Source organism: Lampetra planeri, chromosome 81 (assembly GCF_965212315.1).
Source record: "Lampetra planeri chromosome 81, kcLamPlan1.2.h2, whole genome shotgun sequence".
NCBI classification, from domain to species: Eukaryota; Metazoa; Chordata; class Hyperoartia; order Petromyzontiformes; family Petromyzontidae; genus Lampetra; species Lampetra planeri.
The window spans coordinates 704194-724531 of NC_136185.1; the positions used below are offsets into that span (position 1 = coordinate 704194).

At 50.7% G+C, this 20338-nt stretch overlaps 2 pseudogenes; one reads left to right on the top strand and one right to left on the bottom strand.

Annotated features, from left to right (window-relative positions):
• The window catches only part of LOC144738284 (uncharacterized), a 432396-nt pseudogene that overhangs the window by 356305 nt on the left and 55753 nt on the right, over positions 1-20338 (bottom strand).
• The window catches only part of LOC144738276 (uncharacterized), a 71962-nt pseudogene that overhangs the window by 26207 nt on the left and 25417 nt on the right, over positions 1-20338 (top strand).

The following is a 20338-nucleotide window of genomic DNA, read 5'->3' on the forward strand; positions in this document are numbered from 1 at the left end:
CCACTACACATACTTACTCGAGTACACATACACACTCCCTTGTACACACACCCACACACGAGTGGACATACACAGTGCTGTAGATACATACACGAATGTGCATACATATTCACACGAATGTGCATATACAGGGGTGTACATACATATACACAACGCAGTGTACATAAACACACGAGTGTACATACAAAGCATTGTACGTCAACTAGGATTGCGTTCCACTGCGAACACGCACGTTTGTTCCTACATACATTTGCACACAAATACATGTACATGCACACACGAGTGCTCGTCTTGTTGTAGTGTTTCCTATGTTATGGTTTATGGTATACGCAGAAGTACAAAATGTGCACTTCACACCTTACGCGCTTCGTCTGGTAGTTGGATCATCGGGGCTGTTAAATGGCTGGTGCTTATGCTAGAAGGTGGCATGTGTTGTAATCTTCTCACAGCAAATGATGTGAGCGTGCTGTCTTGTTTATTCCAGACGTTGTCACGTGTGCTTCGTAGTCCTATCGGATTACTTGTTGATGTGGTGTGATGCGCAGTGGTTGTGATGTGGTTCAATTCCTGATTTTAATCTCGTTGTTTAGTGATTTTGTTGAGCTAAAGTTGGAGAAAGACTGTGATGATAACTTTGCTCATTATGAGAAAAAGCATTTTCCTCATTGTTTAATAAACACTACTGCAGATTATCGGTTTCAGGATGTACGTGGATTTCAGGTACGTCAATGGGGAATGATAAATCGACGTTTGCGTGTTTGATTTTTAGAAGATTTTAAACTATTAAATTCTTGAAAGTAAAATAATTTGTATCGTTCTTCAACTGTTTGACCAAACGAATATTAATAAAGATTCCGATACTAGTTTTAACATCAATATTCTTGCAGATTAATTTAAACCTGATTTGTTTTTAAAGATGACTGATCGTACGTTATTGCTACCATCTTCTTCTTTAGTGCTGCCTAACGGCGTGTGCGACTTCACGATGATATTGGTCCCGGTCTCGCACGGCGTGTAGAGTTTGTGCTGCTGCTGCTGTTAATTGTCGCCATGTGTTGATGTTACTGAGCCATGTCGTTTTTGGCCGTCCTGGTCGTTTTTTCCCTTCGATTTTCCTTCCAGGATTTGCTTTAATAGCTGGTATTTGTGGTCGTTTCGGGCAATGTGGCCTAGGCAGTAACACTTCCTGCTAATGATGGTCTTCAGCAGTGGACTGTCAGTGCCCATATCTTGCAGAACTTGTGTATTGGTGGTTTTGGCTGTCCATGGGATTTTCAGCATTCTTCGATACAGCCACATCTCGAAAGCTTCGAGCCTTTTTGTTGCTGTTGTTGTCAGTGTCCACGTCTCTACTCCGTACAGCAAAATTGACCAGATGTAGCATTTCAGTGTGCGCAGTTTCAGTGATGTACTCAAGTTGCGGTCTGCAAGGAGTGTTTTCCATTGAAAACACTCCTTGCAGACCAATTCTGCTCTTGATTTCGACTTCATGGTTCAACTGATCGTCAATGATTACACCAAGGTATGTAAATCGGTGTACTTGTTCCAATTTTTCGCTGCCAAGCTTGATTGTTATTTCGCTTGTAGTTCGGCTGACCTTCATAACCTTTGTTTTCTTTTTATTAATTCGCAAGCCCCATATTTGACTCTCTGTGGCAACCTCGTCCAAGATTTGTTGTAGGTCTTGTTCCGAATCGGCCAGCAGTGCAGTGTCGTCGGCATACCTGATGTTGTTGATGTATTGTCCATTGACTTTAATACCAATGTTTTTATCTGCTAGTGTTCGATCAAAAATCTGCTCCGAGTAGATGTTGAAAAGACTGGGTGAAAGTGGGCAGCCGTGTCGTACACCTTTTTGTATTGGTGTTGGGTCTGTCAATTCGTTGTCATATCGGAGTTGGGCTGTTTGCTTCCAATAAAGAGCAATGATGAAGTTGATGTCGTCTTTATCTAGTCCCAGTTGTTTTAATAGAGCTGCTAGTCGGTCGTGGTCGACGGAGTCAAAGGCTTTCTCGTAATCTATGAAGCAGATGTACACTTCTTTCTGATGTTCGTAGCATCGCTGCAGTAGTATCTGTAGACAGAAGATTGCTTCTCTTGTGCCTAGTCCTTTGCAGAAGCCAAACTGTGTGTTCTTCAATGCATTTTCGCATGTGGAGCATATGCGCTGATGGATCACCTTCAGGAAGACTTTCAGCACGTGGCTCATCAAGCTTATCAGTCTGTAGTCCTCGCATTTCGGGCTTGTTGCTTTCTTTGGTATGGCCACAAAGATGGATTGTAGCCAGTCGGATGGAATTTTATTGCCATTGTATATTTGATTGTACCAATTAGTCAGTTGTATGTTGTTACTGTCTAATAGTTTGAGCAATTCTGCATGGATTGTGTCGGGCCCGCACGCTTTGCCTGACTTAGCTGTTGTGATTGCATGTTCTACTTCTGATGTTAAATGTGTAGAGCGTCTTTCGACATATGTTGGTCTTTTTCTGCAGGTGTTCTCGCGGCGCCATAGAGCTTGTGTATATAGTTTGTCCAGGTGTCCATTTTTTCTTGTTTATTTAGGATTGGTTGGTTGTTGTCCGCATACAAGGTAGCTGTTGGGGCTGGTCTGTAAATGTTACCAGCTTCTTTGAGCTTCTTGTGCAGAGTAAAATTGTCATGTTTTCTAATTAGTTCTTCAATCTCGGCGCATTGTTCTTCCATCCACTTTTCTTTTGCCTGTCGGATTGCTTCTCTGATCTTCTGTTGCATTTGTTTGTACTTCTCCAAGTTGTTATTTTTGTACATTCTTCGTTTGCTCATTAGATCGAGAATACAATGTGTCATCCATCGTTGTTTCTTTTTCGGTGGCTGATGTCCCAGCATGACTTCTGTTGTTTCTGTGATGCATTGTTTGAACGAGCGCCAGTACTCCTGAACATCTGCTGTTTCTGTTGTTATTGAGCGGATGCTATCGTTGAGATGTTGCTGTACTTGTCTTTTATCGGCGCTGTTCTTCAGTTTCTCCAGGTCTGCTCGTCTCGTCTTTGTACATTGTATTGATCGCAATTTGAGTCTTATTGTAGCTGTTACTGGGTTATGATCTGACGATATATCGGCTCCAGGGTAGGTTTTTGCTGTAATCACACTGGACTTAAACCTGATGTTAATTAGGATATAATCGATTTGGTTCCTGACGATGTTGTTGTCGGAGTCTTGCGGCGAGGTCCACGTGTACAGTCGTCGAGGTGGTAATTGGAACCACGTGTTAGCAATACTGAAACGTTCTTCTTGGCAGAATTGAACCAGTCTGTCGCCTCGTTCATTCCTTGTTCCGAGTCCGTGTTCTCCGACAATGTTCTGCATTCGACCGTGGCCAACCTTGGCGTTGAAGTCGCCCAGGATTATAGTGATGTATTGCTGCTTCAGCGGCTTCAGTGTGTTGGTTAGTTGCTCATAGAACGATTCGATTTCATGATCTTGTTTATCTGCTGTTGGAGCATACACCTGTAGAATGTTCACGTCGACTTTGTTGCCTGCTAATTGTAGTAGTGCTATTCGTTCTGATACTGGGGTAAAGTTGTTGACTTTATTCGCTAATTTATTGTGTACTATAAAGGCGACACCGTATGTTTGTTTGGTGTTTTCTTCTCCTCCGGAGCAGAAGATGTGGTGTTCGCTCGATATAAACTTTTTTGTTCCAGGCCATTTAGTTTCGCTTAGACCGATTATGTTGATTTTAAGTCGATCCATTTCTTGTATGACATTGGCTAGTTTTCCTGCTTGCAGTAAACTTCTAACGTTCCAAGTTGCTACTTTGAAAGGGTTCTTTGACACAAGCTCGGAGATTCTTAGCACCCCTGTCCTATTCAAAGGACGCCGATAGTCAGGGCCTTTGTTGATTTTGCTTGTCATCATTGAAGTTTTCAAGGGAGAAATAATCCAAGTAGTTTCCCGTTGCTTTATTGGATCACCATTTATTTGAAAAGGTCATGTGGGGACCTTTCGAAACGGGTTTTGTCTGACGTCTCCACTGAAGTCTTCCCGCCTTGGGTGACCCTTCTGAGAGCACTAGGCTCTCGACGGTATAGCGATCAGCTTCTCAGACGTACACAAACTCTCTCGCCGCATTAAGGCACCGTTTCTCGAGAGAGGATGAATCCCTGCAAGCTTTAAATCGAAATACACCGCTTTGTACATACACACACGGATGAAGATGCATACAAGAGTGTGCATACACACACGAGTATACATACACAGCAGTGCACGTACACAGGGATTGCGTTTGACATCACAAATAAATGGGCGAACAAATGATTGTACATACCTATACACACATACGCGCATGTACATAGCCACATGAACAAGTGTAAATATAAACACGAGTGGACATACACAGCAGTACAGATCCATGTACATACACACAGTAGCAGACTAGGATAGCGGGGTTTTGTGATTATTTTCACAGATTAAACTGACGATACAAATCTTAGATGCCCCACAACACTGAAGTACGTTATACTTTTGAAAAAATACGCATTCAATTCTAATTCCCTCTGTTTCCACTCCAAACTATTGGAATTATTAATAATATTTAAAATAGTGGCCCCATGTTTAATGAGTGTAGTGAAGACATTAGTTTCGTTTATTTCATTCTATTTGTTTGCATTTGCTACGGCACACTGGTTGAGATTATTTTTCCCATTTATGAAATCAAACTAGAATCATTTGCATTTTCTTCATAATCTTCCTTGCATTCAATTTTTATTCTCGGATGTAACGCTCCTCATATCTAAAAGACCTAATTTCATGTGGCCATTGTGCTTAAGCCTCAATAGTAATGTGCATTTCACTGCATCATTGTTCGCGTGCGTTTGAATACGGATAGGCATCTCCTTGCATAATAATGTGCATGTTGTTAGTTTGCACATTTACGATGGCCTGTAAATTGCTATCAATGTGTAGGGGTGTTAGAGAGAGAGCCCGTTATGCATGGCAGCATATGGCAAACAAACACAGTGGGCGGGGCTACGTGAGTGCACGGGGAGGTGCCAGGCACCCGGGGGGGCCCCACCCCTCAGTGGGGGGCTGGGTATAAAAGGGGATGTATCGGAGGGCTCGGGGTTCTTGTTAACCAGTGAAGACTGAAGACGTCTTAGCTAGAGCCCTGGACTCCCCTGGTTCGCCGTCCTTATCAGGGCCGAACAGGGCCGAGCCAGCGGCGTGGTCCCGAGATCCAGAGCCGGTGCTCTTGTCAGCGCTGGTCTGGGACTCAGGGTACCGGGCCCGACTTACCAGTGTCGGGCCAGATAGCCTCCCCTAGCCCGTTAGAGGAGGACTAGGAGGCAGGCTAGGAAGTAGCTTGCGCGTGTATCCCCAGCTAGCCGGGTGAGGGGGCCGACACCCCCTCTAGTGTTGTATGCCACAACTGTGCTGTGTGAATAAACCCGTGTGCCTCCAACTCCGGCGTCCAAGAGTCGTGAACTCTATTACATCTGTATCGGCCTTAGCTGTGAAATACCGTCTAAGATATCACAATGTTGATCGAGATATACTTTAACTAAGAGGTGCATGCTTCATAGCGTGTTGATGTGGTTTTATGAATATGTTTAAGGACACTTGCTGATCAGCGTGTGTCTCGACAACGAAGGTGAATTGTTATATTCGATCAATTAAAATCGTTACAATTGCCGTGGATACCCATCTGGATGGTATAATTTGTAAGCGTTGTTTATTATAATGTAACGCAGCCATTATCACATTTCAGTCTATAGCAGAAAGTCTCGTGTGTATTTAGACCTTTGTGTATTACAGTGCTGTGTGTACGAATGTGTTGAAACATTTTCCACCTGTTTTCACGGTAAGTGCATTGAATGTGGAGGGGTAACCAGCCCCTCGCAACAGTCCGGAGACCTCGAGGGCCGCTGTGATCGCTATGAGCATTCCCTCCGGGACATTGCTCACAGTTACCACAGCTTTACCCTCCGCCGATGCGGTAGGGGGTTGTTTTTACAGAACTTGACTCGTGGAAGGGGAATGCCAAACAACAGGGAGAGTGGCTCTTCTTCTTGGTTCTTTCGGTAAAGTCACGTAGAAGGGAAGTAATAATATAATTAAAATAAAACATAATAAAATAATTCTCACGACGTTTCGGCTACAACGCAAGCAGCCTTCTTCAGGTGAAGAATGAAACACTGCCAAGCTTGGAGCGTATATATAATCTGGGTTGGAGGTGGAAGAAGAGCGCCTTGACAAAATAATTTGCATATCAAGAGGAATTTAGCATATTTATGGGAAATGCGTAGGCGGTGGGCTGGGGTGTTTCAAAGTCATATTATGCCCATGCATTATTCAGGATTAGCAGCATCAAAGGGAGGGGGTAGCATTAACAAAGGGAGGGAATGTTAATAGTATGTAGAAGCATGAGACCCGCAGTGGAGCTAATAATGCATTCCCTGTGGAGAACACAAGATACACAGTCAATGCCAGTGAGTGGACTGCGGTCTGAAAGTCACCGTAAACCTGAACAACAATCAATTAAGATCCGAAATGGTTTATTACGTCCTGGCGGTGAGCTGTGAGAAGCTGTATGCCCCAGGCGAGGAGTGGTGGTTGCTCATGCCTACGCCGAAGGTGAACATCAGTGCAGGGATGCAGGCAAGACCGATTAGTCATATGCCTTTCGTAATATCCCGTATTATAATCACACTGTGCTCGAATGAAAACATTGTGTATGTATCTGTAATGTAGTAACTCGGCGGGAGACGACTTCACGGGTAACACACTCTTTATTTTATCAAACTTGGTTACAGGTGACTAACACCTACTTGCATCTCGGGTGACAAACACCCACTTAGCTACTTGGCGACTAACGCCCACTGAGCTACTCGGATGACCAACATCCACTTAGTACTCGGGTGACAAACACCCAATTAGCTACTTGGCGACTAACGCCCACTGAGCTACTCGGATGACCAACATCCACTTAGCTACTCGGCGACTAACGCCACTGAGCTACTCGGATGACTAACATCCACTTAGCTACTCGGGTGACAAACACCCAATTAGCTACTTGGCGACTAACGCCCACTGAGCTACTCGGATGACCAACATCCACTTAGCTACTCGGCGACTAACGCCACTGAGCTACTCGGATGACTAACATCCACTTAGCTACTCGGCGACTAACGCCACTGAGCTACTCGGATGACCAACATCCACTTAGCGACTAAGTCTTCAGCTCCGTCTTCGGGTCTTCAACTGGGTAACTCTCCCCGAGTGCTCCCGCGCGTCCCCCTTTATACCCCACCTGCGGACATCGCTGCGAGCACACACTTATTCGACCAATCGCCGGGCGCTGGCTACGATCCTCTTTTCCCACATCTCATCGTGCCTCACCACTCACTCCGCGCCGCCCCGTCATCTGTCACTCCCGGCGCGCGCGTCCACACCACGCCCACAACGCGTGCCCAACCCCGCATCCCGCGCCGCCCCGTGATCCATCACTGTCACAGTCGGCGCACGTCAATACCACCACTACATCACCCCCTACCACATAGCTCGCAGCCGCCCCGGCTGCTACCAAAATTACAAACCCTCCCTGTGTGCCCCGTAACACAACACAACAACAAGAACAACAACTAAGCTAACAACACAACACGACGCGAACACCACCATCCGCAACCCTCAACCAATGCCACCGCGACAATAGAACAATATATACAAACCGGCGAGTGACAATGCAATGTGTATGCCAAAAAAATAAATGGAAATTTTTTTTTTTTTTCTTTCGACTCGTGCAGTGTCCCCTTTTCTTCCGAGCGTCCCTACAACGGGACATTACCGCGGCAGAGGGGAACACCGGGCGAGCTCGGTGTAGAGCACACAAAAACCGTCCTCATGAAAATTGTTGAGACCTAGCCCGAGTCCGCCTTGCCGGTCCGTCGTACGGCACCAGACGCGGTTGAACGTCCGGTGGTGCCGGCGGTTCAGGAAGACATCGGCCAGGCATCGAGGACTCGTGCGTGCCCCGGGGTTCAGGCTCTCGACGGTCAGCAGCCGTCAAGCCCGAGGCAACTGGGGGTGGGTCAGGTGGAGACACGTGAGGATCAGCCTGCGACACCTCCCTCCCCGAGTCGACGGTCACATCACACGCCCGGTCGTCACGGCACAGAACGGGGTCACACGGTGCCGCATAGGGCTTCAGTCGGGAGGGGTGCACATACCAACGGCGTTTCCCCCATTTAATCTGTATACTCTGGGGCCGTGCAACCCGCTCAATTTCCACCGGTCCCCTCCAAGGTCTCAACAACTTGGGGGACGTAGCCAACGGTGCATGTGGACAATGCAGCCAGGCCTTATCGCCTGGTTTCCAATCATGCGTATGCACCCTCCGCTCATGCAATTTCTCGTTTGCAATTTGCCGCGACCGCGAATTCAACCTTGCCCCCTCCCGCGCTTCAGTCAATTTGGCGATATTAAATTTGATGTGGTCTGCCAATTTAGATTTTGCACGTGGCTGGGAAATCCCCAGTTGGACGTCCATGGCCGGATCGGCCTCCCGCCCATACATAAGAAAAAATGGGGAAAACCCTGTCGCCGCATGAGGGGCCATTCGATAGGCCGCGAGTACCCCCGGCACCTGTAAGTCCCAATCAACCTGATCGTCGCAGACCTGTTGGCACAACATAGACGTAATCGTTCTGTTCAGACGCTCAACCATCCCATCAGTCTGCGGGTGGTAGGGGGAAGTACGCACTTTCTTTGTACCCAACAGGTCGCACACCTCGCGCAACAAAACGCTCGTAAAATTCTTCCCTTGATCCGTCAGCAAGCGTTCGGGGGCGCCCTTGTCCAACACATAACCCTGGACAAAGGCGTCCGCCACCGCCGCAGCCGACTGGTTGGCGAGCGGCCATGCCATAGGCCATCGGGTGAAGTATTCCACGCCAACCAGCAGGAACCTATTTCCCCTTGGTGTAACCGGAAAGGGCCCCAAGATGTCCAACGCTACCAATTCGTTTATACGCGAAACCTGAATGGATTGCAGCGGTGGATTAGCTGCCAATGGTGGCGGTTTCCTTTTGGCGCACCCTACGCATCCCTTAAGAATATTCGCCACGTCGTTACCCATCCCCGGCCAATAATAGTCTCGCTGGATTAGGGCGAGCGTTTTGTGAAAACCCAGATGCATGAGCCGTTCATGAGCTGCCAGAACAACCCTACCCCGCATAGCAACAGGCACAACGAGCACGTGACGCCGGGACATGTTGTCCCACCTCATCAACAGGCCCTGTCTGCACACCCAGGAACCGACCCGCGCCTCCCCTTGTTCGGGAGCGCCAACTTTCCGACGCAGCGTAAGTAGGGAGCTGTCGGACATCTGGAGGCGGCCCCACTCAATGAGGGGCAACGACAACAGCGAATCCCTCCCCGTGGGGGCGTCCTCTCCCGGGGTGTCAGTGGCGGCGAGCGCAACTCCCGGGGTGCCGGCGACCGGGGGTTTGCACCGCGCTGATCCCAACAAACATGTGCAGTCCGTGCACGGCGGCAACCGCGACAAGGCGTCCGCGTTTGAGTGCCGCAACCCCTTGCGGTAAATCGTCGTGAATTGGTAGTCTTGAAGGACCTCCAACCATCGGGACAATTGGCCCGATGGCTGCGCCACGCGCATAGCGTATTGTAGAGCCGCATGGTCCGTCCGGACCGTAAAATGACGGCCGTAAAGATACGGCCTGAATTGCTGTGTAAAAAACACAATGGCTAACAATTCACGACGAGTTACGCAATAGCGTTGTTCTGCGGGGGAAAGAACCCTACTACCGTAGGCGACCACCCGTTCAACCCCCCCGACCAACTGTGAGAGCACCCCCCCGATACCCGTATTGCTGGCGTCCGTGTCAAGCAAAAACGGTTGTGTGAAATCGGGGTAACACAAGGGGGGAGCCTGCACCAAAGCGTCACGGAGGGAGCAGAACGCATCCTCCTCCTCTGCCCCCCAGTGAAACCTCACACCCTTAGCCGTCAAAGCGTGCAGGGGCTTGGCTATGGTGGCAAATTGTTTGACAAAACGACGGTAATAGGAGGCAAAACCAATGAAACTACGAACCTCCGTGACCGAGGTTGGCGTTGGCCATGAGCTGACGCAATGCGTCTTAGCAGGGTCCGTCGAGATCCCTGAACGACTCACGATATGGCCCAAATACCTGACCGATTCCCGAAGCAGAAAACATTTAGCCGGTTTAAATTTAAGCTTAGCGGAACGCATCCTGAGGAACACCGCTCTCAGTCGCTGGAGGTGCTCCTCGAAAGTCCGACTAAAGACGATAATATCGTCAAGATAAATCAAACAGGTATCCCATTGGAGGCCCGACAAAACCAATTCCATGAGTCTCTGGAACGTGGCGGGAGCGGAATGTAAGCCCATGGGCAAACGGTTGAATTCAAAAAGGCCCCCAGGTGTCCGGAAAGCAGTTTTAGGTTTAGACTCGTTATCGAGTGGCAATTGCCAAAATCCAGAAAGCAGATCGAGTGTGGAAAAAAACTGCGCTCCCGCCAAGGCATCCAGCGACTCATCCATCCTGGGGAGCGGATACGCATCCGCCATCGAGATTTTGTTTAAGCGGCGGAAATCGACACAAAACCGCAAGGACCCGTCCTGTTTCTTTACTAGGACAATGGGAGCACCCCACGGACTAGAAGAGGGCGAAATGATATCGGCCGCCAACATATCATTAACCGCCGATTGCACATGTTCCTTCTCGGCCGGGCTGAGCCGGAAGGGATTCTGACGAATAGGGGCCGCGTCCCCTGTAGCTATGTGGTGGCGCAACAGGTCAGTGCAGCCGATATCGTACTTATGTTTGCTGAACACGTCAGCAAACTCGATGAGCAAACCCCTCAATGCTCCCAATTGCACCCCGGACAAGTTAGCAGAACCCGCACACAGCGAGTCCAACCACTCAGTCCCCTCATCACTTTGAGGATGCGACTCGACAGTAAAATCTGCTTGAGCCACGAGCCGTTCCTCAACGGGCAGCGGCGCGGCGTGAGCCAGCACCGTTCCCTGCGCAATAACGGCCGGCCGCGACCCCGTATTCAGGACCATTACGAACGGCTCACTGTCCCCTCTCACCACGGTTTGAGCAACCGCTAAGTCGAGGCCCTTACTAGCTCTGTTTGACGGCCCCAACAGCACCCCCTGTGCCTCCGCACCCACCTCGAGTGGCTTCCTGAACCGAAGGGGTACTAACATTTGCGATCCCAGGGGTACCCGTACAGTGTGAGTCGCCAGCGCCTGCACCGTCGCACAAACCGTGCGCACTTTGATAGGGCTCGACAAGAAGGCAACCCGCCGACCTGACGGAAGCTCTATGCAGGCCTGATCAATAAGAATTTTGATGGGCATTTTTGACAAAAAGTCCGTACCTAGCAAACAGGGAACGGCCAGCGATGATGATACAAAAATAGGGCCCGCTAATTTAATGTCCCCAATGCAAATAGTCGCCCGAATCTGGCCGATGATCCCCAGGGATCCCCCATTCGCCGCATAAAATGGCACGTCTACTGGCAGAAGGGGTCTACTTTGGACGGGAAGAATGTTATAAATAAGGTCCGAGATGATGGTGGCCGACGCACCCGTGTCAACAAGCACCCGGACCTCAACCCCGTCAATGAACCCCGTTACCACGGACGACCCGGCTGACGCAGCCACGATCCTGTGGGCCAATTCGGACCACTCGACTGCTTGCGGGCCGCGTACGGACCCCCCTCGCCGAATTGAACCCCCGGCACCCAGCCGCGAACCCCCCACCGCGAAGCGGCGACCCGAATGTGCCGTGTTTGTGGACCGAACGTGTGAGGTGCCGCGACTTGCCGGGTTTTGTTGGGATGACTTGTGGCCCTGGTCGTCGTCCCGACGTGGTCCTGCGGCGCGCGGACGCGGGGCCCGGCACCCGGCTGCGACGTGACCCCGAAGGCCGCAGTTGTAGCAGACGACGGACGTCGTAGGTTTCGGTTGCTCCAGCTTGCGGGGCGAACGTGTGGGCGAACGACCTCCCGTTCTCCACTCCCCCGGACACGATGCAGCGAAGCCCCGCTCCTGCACCGCAGCTGGCTGAGGTTCGGCGATCGTGGCGGCCAGTGCGGCATTCCCCGGCCATTTGCAGACGACCCCCGGCTTGCGTTTGAGGACCTCGTACGCGTGAATGCTCGTGGCGATCGCCAGGGAGCAGATCTCCATCTCGTCTGCCACGTTGATGGGGACCCCCAACTCGTGGGCCAACACCAGCAGCTGCTCCGTCACCATGGCGTCCTTCCCCTCCTTATCCATGCGTGGAAAAGCCGCGTCCGCCAAGGCGAGCAGTGCCGTGCGGTAGGCTAGCGTCGTTTCCCCAGCCACCTTCCGCCGATCGTAGAACTGGTGGCGGCACGTGGAGGGCGGCCCGAACACCTTCGCCATCAGGTGTAGTGCGGCCTGGAGCGTAGAGCGGGACGACCTTGCAGCAGATGTGAAGGCTGCAAGCGCGTCGTCGTCAAGCATCGCTGGCAACGCACGCAGGGCAGTGGTGTCGGACCACCCCGACATCTCCTGATGAGCGAGGAACCTTCGTTGGAAGGCTCCCCAGTCGCCCCCATCCGCCTTGAACGCCGACAGCGCGGGCAATCTTTGCTGGAGGACCCGATCGTCGTCGACGTCGGAGAGATTTTCCCGCGCTCCGCTGGAGTTGTGTAAAATGTCGGCTCGGTTGTCAGGCGCAAAATGGAGGGCTCCGGCGCGCGCCGATGACGTGGGCTGCGCTGCGCGGAGGTGTCCGGCCACGTGGCGTCCGTCTTTCCCGCCAATCGGTGGCGGCCCCCCAAAAACGGCGGCAACTTCCAGACTTTTGGCGCGAAGCGCCCTTTGGCGGGAATCCTCCAACGTCGCTTCCTCCACGACCCCCGCAGCCGTTTTTCCGCTCGCCGGAACTGAGATGTCGGCCAAGACAGCGGCGGCGGCGAGTAGCAACTCCGCCAACCGGGCGTGCGCGTCCTGGAGGCCGGTGTCGGAGGCAAGCGGAGCGTCGGCCATCACCGCGAAGTGCTGCATCGGCGGCAACTCCTCGTCCTCTATTCCCGAGGTCGGTGTCCCTGGTACGCCGTCGTCATCCCGACCTCGCTCGTGGGTACGGGTAGTCTTCCTTGTGTCCATACTTCTTGAAGACAGGTTTACTTCTGACGCCAGTTGTAATGTAGTAACTCGGCGGGAGACGACTTCACGGGTAACACACTCTTTATTTTATCAAACTTGGTTACAGGTGACTAACACCTACTTGCATCTCGGGTGACAAACACCCACTTAGCTACTTGGCGACTAACGCCCACTGAGCTACTCGGATGACCAACATCCACTTAGTACTCGGGTGACAAACACCCAATTAGCTACTTGGCGACTAACGCCCACTGAGCTACTCGGATGACCAACATCCACTTAGCTACTCGGCGACTAACGCCACTGAGCTACTCGGATGACTAACATCCACTTAGCTACTCGGGTGACAAACACCCAATTAGCTACTTGGCGACTAACGCCCACTGAGCTACTCGGATGACCAACATCCACTTAGCTACTCGGCGACTAACGCCACTGAGCTACTCGGATGACCAACATCCACTTAGCGACTAAGTCTTCAGCTCCGTCTTCGGGTCTTCAACTGGGTAACTCTCCCCGAGTGCTCCCGCGCGTCCCCCTTTATACCCCACCTGCGGACGTCGCTGCGAGCACCCACTTATTCGACCAATCGCCGGGCGCTGGCTACGATCCTCTTTTCGCACATCTCATCGTGCCTCACCACTCACTCCGCGCCGCCCCGTCATCTGTCACTCCCGGCGCGCGCGTCCACACCACGCCCACAACGCGTGCCCAACCCCGCATCCCGCGCCGCCCCGTGATCCATCACTGTCACAGTCGGCGCGGCGTGAGTGGTGAGGCACGATGAGATGTGGGAAAAGAGGATCGTAGCCAGCGCCCGGCGATTGGTCGAATAAGTGGGTGCTCGCAGCGACGTCCGCAGGTGGGGTATAAAGGGGGACGCGCGAGAGCACTCGGGGAGAGTTACCCAGTTGAAGACCCGAAGACGGAGCTGAAGACTTAGTCAGTGGCGTTAGTCGCCGAGTAGCTAAGTGGATGTTAGTCATCCGAGTAGCTCAGTGGCGTTAGTCGCCGAGTAGCTAAGTGGATGTTGGTCATCCGAGTAGCTCAGTGGCGTTAGTCGCCGAGTAGCTAAGTGGATGTTGGTCATCCGAGTAGCCCAGTGGCGTTAGTCGCCAAGTAGCTAAGTGGGTGTTTGTCACCCGAGTACTAAGTGGATGTTGGTCATCCGAGTAGCCCAGTGGCGTTAGTCGCCGAGTAGCTAAGTGGATGTTGGTCATCCGAGTAGCTCAGTGGGCGTTAGTCGCCAAGTAGCTAAGTGGGTGTTCGTCACCCGAGTACTAAGTGGATGTTGGTCATCCGAGTAGCTCAGTGGGCGTTAGTCGCCAAGTAGCTAAGTGGGTGTTTGTCACCCGAGATACAAAGTAGGTGTTAGTCACCTGTAACCAAGTTTGATAAAATAAAGAGTGTGTTACCCGTGAAGTCGTCTCCCGCCGAGTTACTACATTACAACTGGTGTCAGAAGTAAACCTGTCTTCAAGAAGTATGGACACAAGGAAGACTACCCGTACCCACGAGCGAGGTCGGGATGACGACGGCGTACCGGGGACACCGACCTCGGGAGTAGAGGACGAGGAGTTGCCGCCGATGCAGCACTTCGCGGTGATGGCCGACGCTCCGCTTGCCTCCGACACCGGCCTCCATCACACTGTGCTCGAATGAAAACATTGTGTATGTATCTATATGCGAACTGCGGGCTGCGGGATTTGAATGGCATTATAATTACTAGTATCACATTGTGGTCGATTTAGAATCACACTATTCACTACTGGATCTGCCCTCTCAATGGATTCATATATATACACAGTATGATTATTTGACGTTTACGTATTGATTTTTTAACTGTTGAATTTCTGAAAGCTTCCTGCTGTAAGTAGCAGCTCGGCAGGACTGTGGGGTTAGAGCGGGGATATAAACGCGGCGCTTTTGGTTCGTGCCTACTTTTCCAGGCTCCACTTTATCGCCACCACTATTTTATTTTTTATCAGCCAAAACTTCAGGCATGAGTAGTACTAATCACATACCTGCATTTCCCATATCCCCTCCCTTTGATGCTGCTAATCCTGCATAATGCACGGGCATAAGTAGTACTAATCACATACCTGCATTTCCCATAAATATGCTAAATTCCTCTTGATATGCATATTCATTTGTCAAGGCGCCCTTTTCCCCCCCTTCCAACCCAGCTTATATAAATGCTCCAAGCACGTGTGCTGTTTCATTCAGACGTTGTCGCCTCGACAGACCTGGTTATCCACCTGAGGACGGCTACTTGCGTTGTGGCCGAAACGTCGTGAGAATTGTTTTATTATGCTTTATTTTTATTATTTTATTACTTCCCTTCTACGTGACTTTACCTATAGAACCAAGAAGAAGAAAAAACTTCAGGCATTTCAAGAGGGGTTGGTTTGTTTTGAATAGTTTAGATCACCCACCCTGCGTGTCTCTGGGACCACCCGATACGCTCGCGATCCACCGCAGGATGACCCCTTCATCCCGACATTCACACCTGAGCCTCCGCGTTCCCGAACACTCGCACACCCTGAAGGCACTTGTCGCCTTACATGGCGTCTGCCACCGACTGTTGGGCCACATTCCCTGGTGTTGGCCGTGAGCATGAATTTAACGTGACCGAGAATTAAGCTGTGCGCTAACCACTACACTACCTCTACACACACGCGAGTGTGCATGCACAGCAATATTAACGTCAATAGTGTTTTGCAGATTAATAAAAATCTAATTTTTTAAAGTTATCTAAGCGTTCGTTAACTGTACAATGCTTACAACAAACACGTGCACACACACAGGAGTCAAAGTCAAGTGTACTTACACAGCAGTGTAAATACACACACGCTTACAAGCGATGCCATTTCGATTATCATTAAAAGTGTATGACAAAAATACTTCAGCCTGCATTTCCCTGGTAACGCCTTTGAACTGGCAGCAGTTTGCAGCACATTGCAGGGTGAATATTAGCAAATTAACACGAATTTTGCGGTGACATGAATATACGTATTCAGGATTAAGCTCAATAGCCAGATTACATAAGCTAATAGCTAGATATGCAGATTGTAAATTCAAAAAATAACAATTGAATGTAAAGTTCATGAAATGCAACGTCGGAGAACTTCATCTTTCATCAATGCAACATCATTCCAAACGACCCCACCATTCGTGTGCTGGTGTCATTGACCCAATTCGATTGATACCTGTGACTTACAGCTTTCCACACCTTACGCCACGCTCCCACGCCCCCTTCATTCGTTTTTTGTTTATCAGAAGGAGGCAATCCCTGTTGTTTATCAATCCCCTCCCACGAGTAAAGTTTTGACAAAACAACCCCCTTCCTTCATTGACGGTGTCGGACGGTGACGCTGTGGTGGATGTGAGCAATGTCCCGGAGGGAAGGCTCGTAGCCACCACAGTGGCCCACGAGGTCTTTGGACGGGTGCGAGGGGCTGGTAACCCCTCAATAGTCAATGCAATTAGCAAAAAAACTCGTCACAAATTTTAAAACTAGCAAAATATTGAACACATACACACTGGTGTATATACACACCGAAGGTCGTATGTTACAGACTAGAAGATGACGATTGTTTTTTTTGCGTAACGTTATTATGAACCACGCTTTCAAGCTAAACCATTCAGATGATTATTAAAAGTTTATGACGGAAATTATAACAAAACACACTCGTTTGCTAAAAGCGCCATGCTCAACACGAGTGTCCTTAAATATGTTTATTAAACAGGTTCAGAACAGTATTAACTTGCACCTATTAGTCCAAGCTGGGGCCGGTTAGTTTTTTTTGGCTAGTCCCGTGTGTGTTTGTTGTGCGAGGGGTCTTGATAGCAGTCGTTCTCCACTGTAGTCCTGGCATCTGCTGCTCAGATTCCTTCCACAGCTGTGGTCCCAGTGGCACCGTCTCTCCGGGGGGGAACCATGTGGTGTGTGTGTGACGTGTATCACGGGGTGTGTGGGTGTGTGCCTGGGATGTGTCACGGGGTGGGTGGGTAGTCTGGTGATAGTGGTCATGGTTGGCAGCGATCCACGACCACAACAACCACCCCTACTGTGTGGTGGACATGCCACCACAAAACAGCACGCGGCGGAGGAGTGAGGTGATCGCTCTCGCCACGCGAGCAAGGCCCCCTCGCTTCCTCTTCTTTCCCTGCATCAACATCAACAACAACAACCGCCATTCGCCACTAAGTGGCGGTGACGCCACCACGACGCTTGTGCCAGGCCAAGTGCACCTTGAGGCTACCACGTGAAGTGTCGAACGCCCGCTGGCAGGAGGTCACGGGGCAGACCCAGCAGGTGCCACGGGTCGACTGACCGAGATGACCGAGATGACTGGCTGATGCACCACCTGTGCCCCCTACTGTACCAACTTGCTGTGCTTTGGCCACCCGGCGCTCCGCTCATTGTTGTGAGCGTCGCTCCTCCTCCCTCCGTTGTTGTTGGAGGGCGACTGCCTCCAACTGCCCAGTAGCGTCCTTCACGAGCCTGCATCACCACCTCCACCACCTGCACCTCCTCCTTTGTCTCGTCCTCCATCTCTACCTCTTCGTCGTCCACCACCATCTTTTCTCCCTTCTCTGTGTTCTCCATTCTCTCCTCCTGTTCCTCCTCAACCTCCTCGTCCTCCACCACCTCCACCTTCTCCTCCTCCTGTTCCTCCTCAACCTCCTCGTCCTCCACCACCTCCACCTTCTCCTCTTCCTGTTCCAACTCTGTCTTCTTCTCCATCTTCTCTGCTTGGAAGTCCTCTTCTCCAAAGCTTGGAGCAATCGGGCCCTGCACTGGAGTGGTGGTGGTGATGGTGGTGGTGGCAGCGGTGGTGGCGGTGGCAGTGGTTACTGCGGTGATGGTGGCGGCGGTGATGGTGGTGGCGGTGGTGGTGGTGGCGGTGATGGTGGTGGTGGCGGCAGTGGCGGTGGCGGCGGTGATGGTGGCGGTGGTGGTAGCGGTGGCGGTGGTGGTGGCAGCGGTGGTGGTGGTGGCAGGGGTGTTGGTGGAGGTGCCGGCGGTAGTGGTGGTGGTGATGGTAGCGGTGGTGATGGTGCCGTCGGTAGTGGTGGTGGTGGCGGCGGTAGTGGTGGCGGCGGTGGCGGTGGTGGCGGTGATGGTGGCGGCGGTGGTGGCGGTGGTTTCGGTGGCGGCTGTGGTGGTGATGGTAGTGGCGGCAGTGGTGGTAGTGGAGGTGCCGGCGGTAGCGGTGGTGATGATGGTAGCAATGCTGGCGAGGCGCTGCTCCTGCACGAGGCGCTTCTCCTCCTCGACGCGTTTCACGTTGGCGAGACACTTCTCCTCCTCCTGCTCCAGACGCTTCTCCTCAGCACACTTCATCTCGCGATGATGCGTCTCATCAATGAAGTACTTCACTTGAATGATTCGCTTCTTGAGAAGAACGTCTCGGAAGCACTTCTCTTCTGTGCGGCACGTCGCCCTGGCAATGCGCTGCACCTCAAAGAGGCGCTCCTCTTCCATGGTGCATCTTCCTTTGCCAAGGTTCTTTTCATCTTCTTGGTTCTTTCGGTAAAGTCACGTAGAAGGGAAGTAATAAAGTAATAAAAATAAAACATAATAAAATAATTCTCACGACGTTTCGGCCACAACGCAAGCAGCCGTCCTTTACGTGACTTTACCGAAAGAACCATGAAGATGAATCTCTGCAGTTTAGAGGACATTGTCGGGTTAATATTAGCAAATTCACAGGAAGCACGGAATTATGCATGGAGATGTATGTAATTATTCAAACAGAAGTGTACAATTACGCAGTATAATGTACATACGTATTAAGGTTAAATTACAATGGCCAGATTCGCTAAGCTATGTTGCTACATATGCGGATTGTTAATGTAAAAATTAACAATTGAATGCAAAGTCCATGATAGGCCAAGTCGAGAACAAAGGATTTGGATGCTAGAGGGGAGTTATAAGGGGCTTAAATTTAGGCCTCAAGACCATTTCGAGAGGGATTTCACTGAGGATAGACGCGCAACTCCTCGCTCTGCAGATTACCCTTCTCCTGCGAGACCCAGCCTGGCGAGCACGATTGTCTGGCGACTGGGAGAGTTCGTGGCGATCTCTTCAGACGGGTTACAGGGACATCGACACGCCGTGCATCAACAAGTAAGTGTCTTCGTTAGTGGATACAACTGGTAGTCGCGTGTAGCCCGACTTACGAGACGTTACTGTGTGTCGGTTAGACGTTAGTGAGAGTTTGCTTTTTGGCGATTTGAGACAGACATGCACGCAGCTTAGAGGGTGCCTTTAACTCTCAACAACACCCGCGACTGTTACTCTGCTCTGAAGAATCAGTCACATGGAGCAGATACTATCTCCACAGAGCCACGCACACACAGGCAAGAAGCCGTTCAATTGCTCTGTGTGTGGGAAATCATTTTCACGGAAATCACATCTTAACACTCACCAGAAAACACACACGGGCGAGAAGCCGTTCAATTGCTCTGTGTGTGGGAAGGCATTTTCACGGAAATCACATCTCATCACTCACCAGAAGACACACTCTGGTGAGAAGCCATTCAAGTGCTCTGTGTGTGGGAAGGCGTTTTCACGGAAATCACATCTTCACAGTCACCAGAAAACACACACAGGCGAGAAGCCATTCAAGTGCTCTGTGTGTGGGAAGGCATTTTCACATAAATCACATCTTAACAGACACCAGAAAACACACACAGGCGAGAAGCCATTCAAGTGCCCTGTTTGTGGTAAGGCATTTGCACAGACATCACATCTTCACATGCACCAGAAAACACACACGGGCGAGAAGCCGTTCAAGTGCTCTGTGTGCGGGAAGGCATTTTCACATAAATCACATCTTAACACTCACAAGAAAATACACACGGGCGAGAAGCCATTCAAGTGCTCTACGTGTGGGAAGGCATTTGCGGAGAAATCAACTCTTAACAGACACCAGAAAACACACAAGAACGAGAAGCCATTCAGTTGCACTGTGTGCGGGAAGGCATTTTCACGGAAATAAAATCTTCACAGTCACCAGACAACACACTCGGGTGAAAAGCGAATCAATTGCTCTTCGAGGGAGAGGACATGTTCACGGTCATCACCACGAAACAAACATCAGAAGATCCGCAATGATAGGGAAGTGAAATGCAAAGTGCTGCAATGAGTCCTGAAAAAAT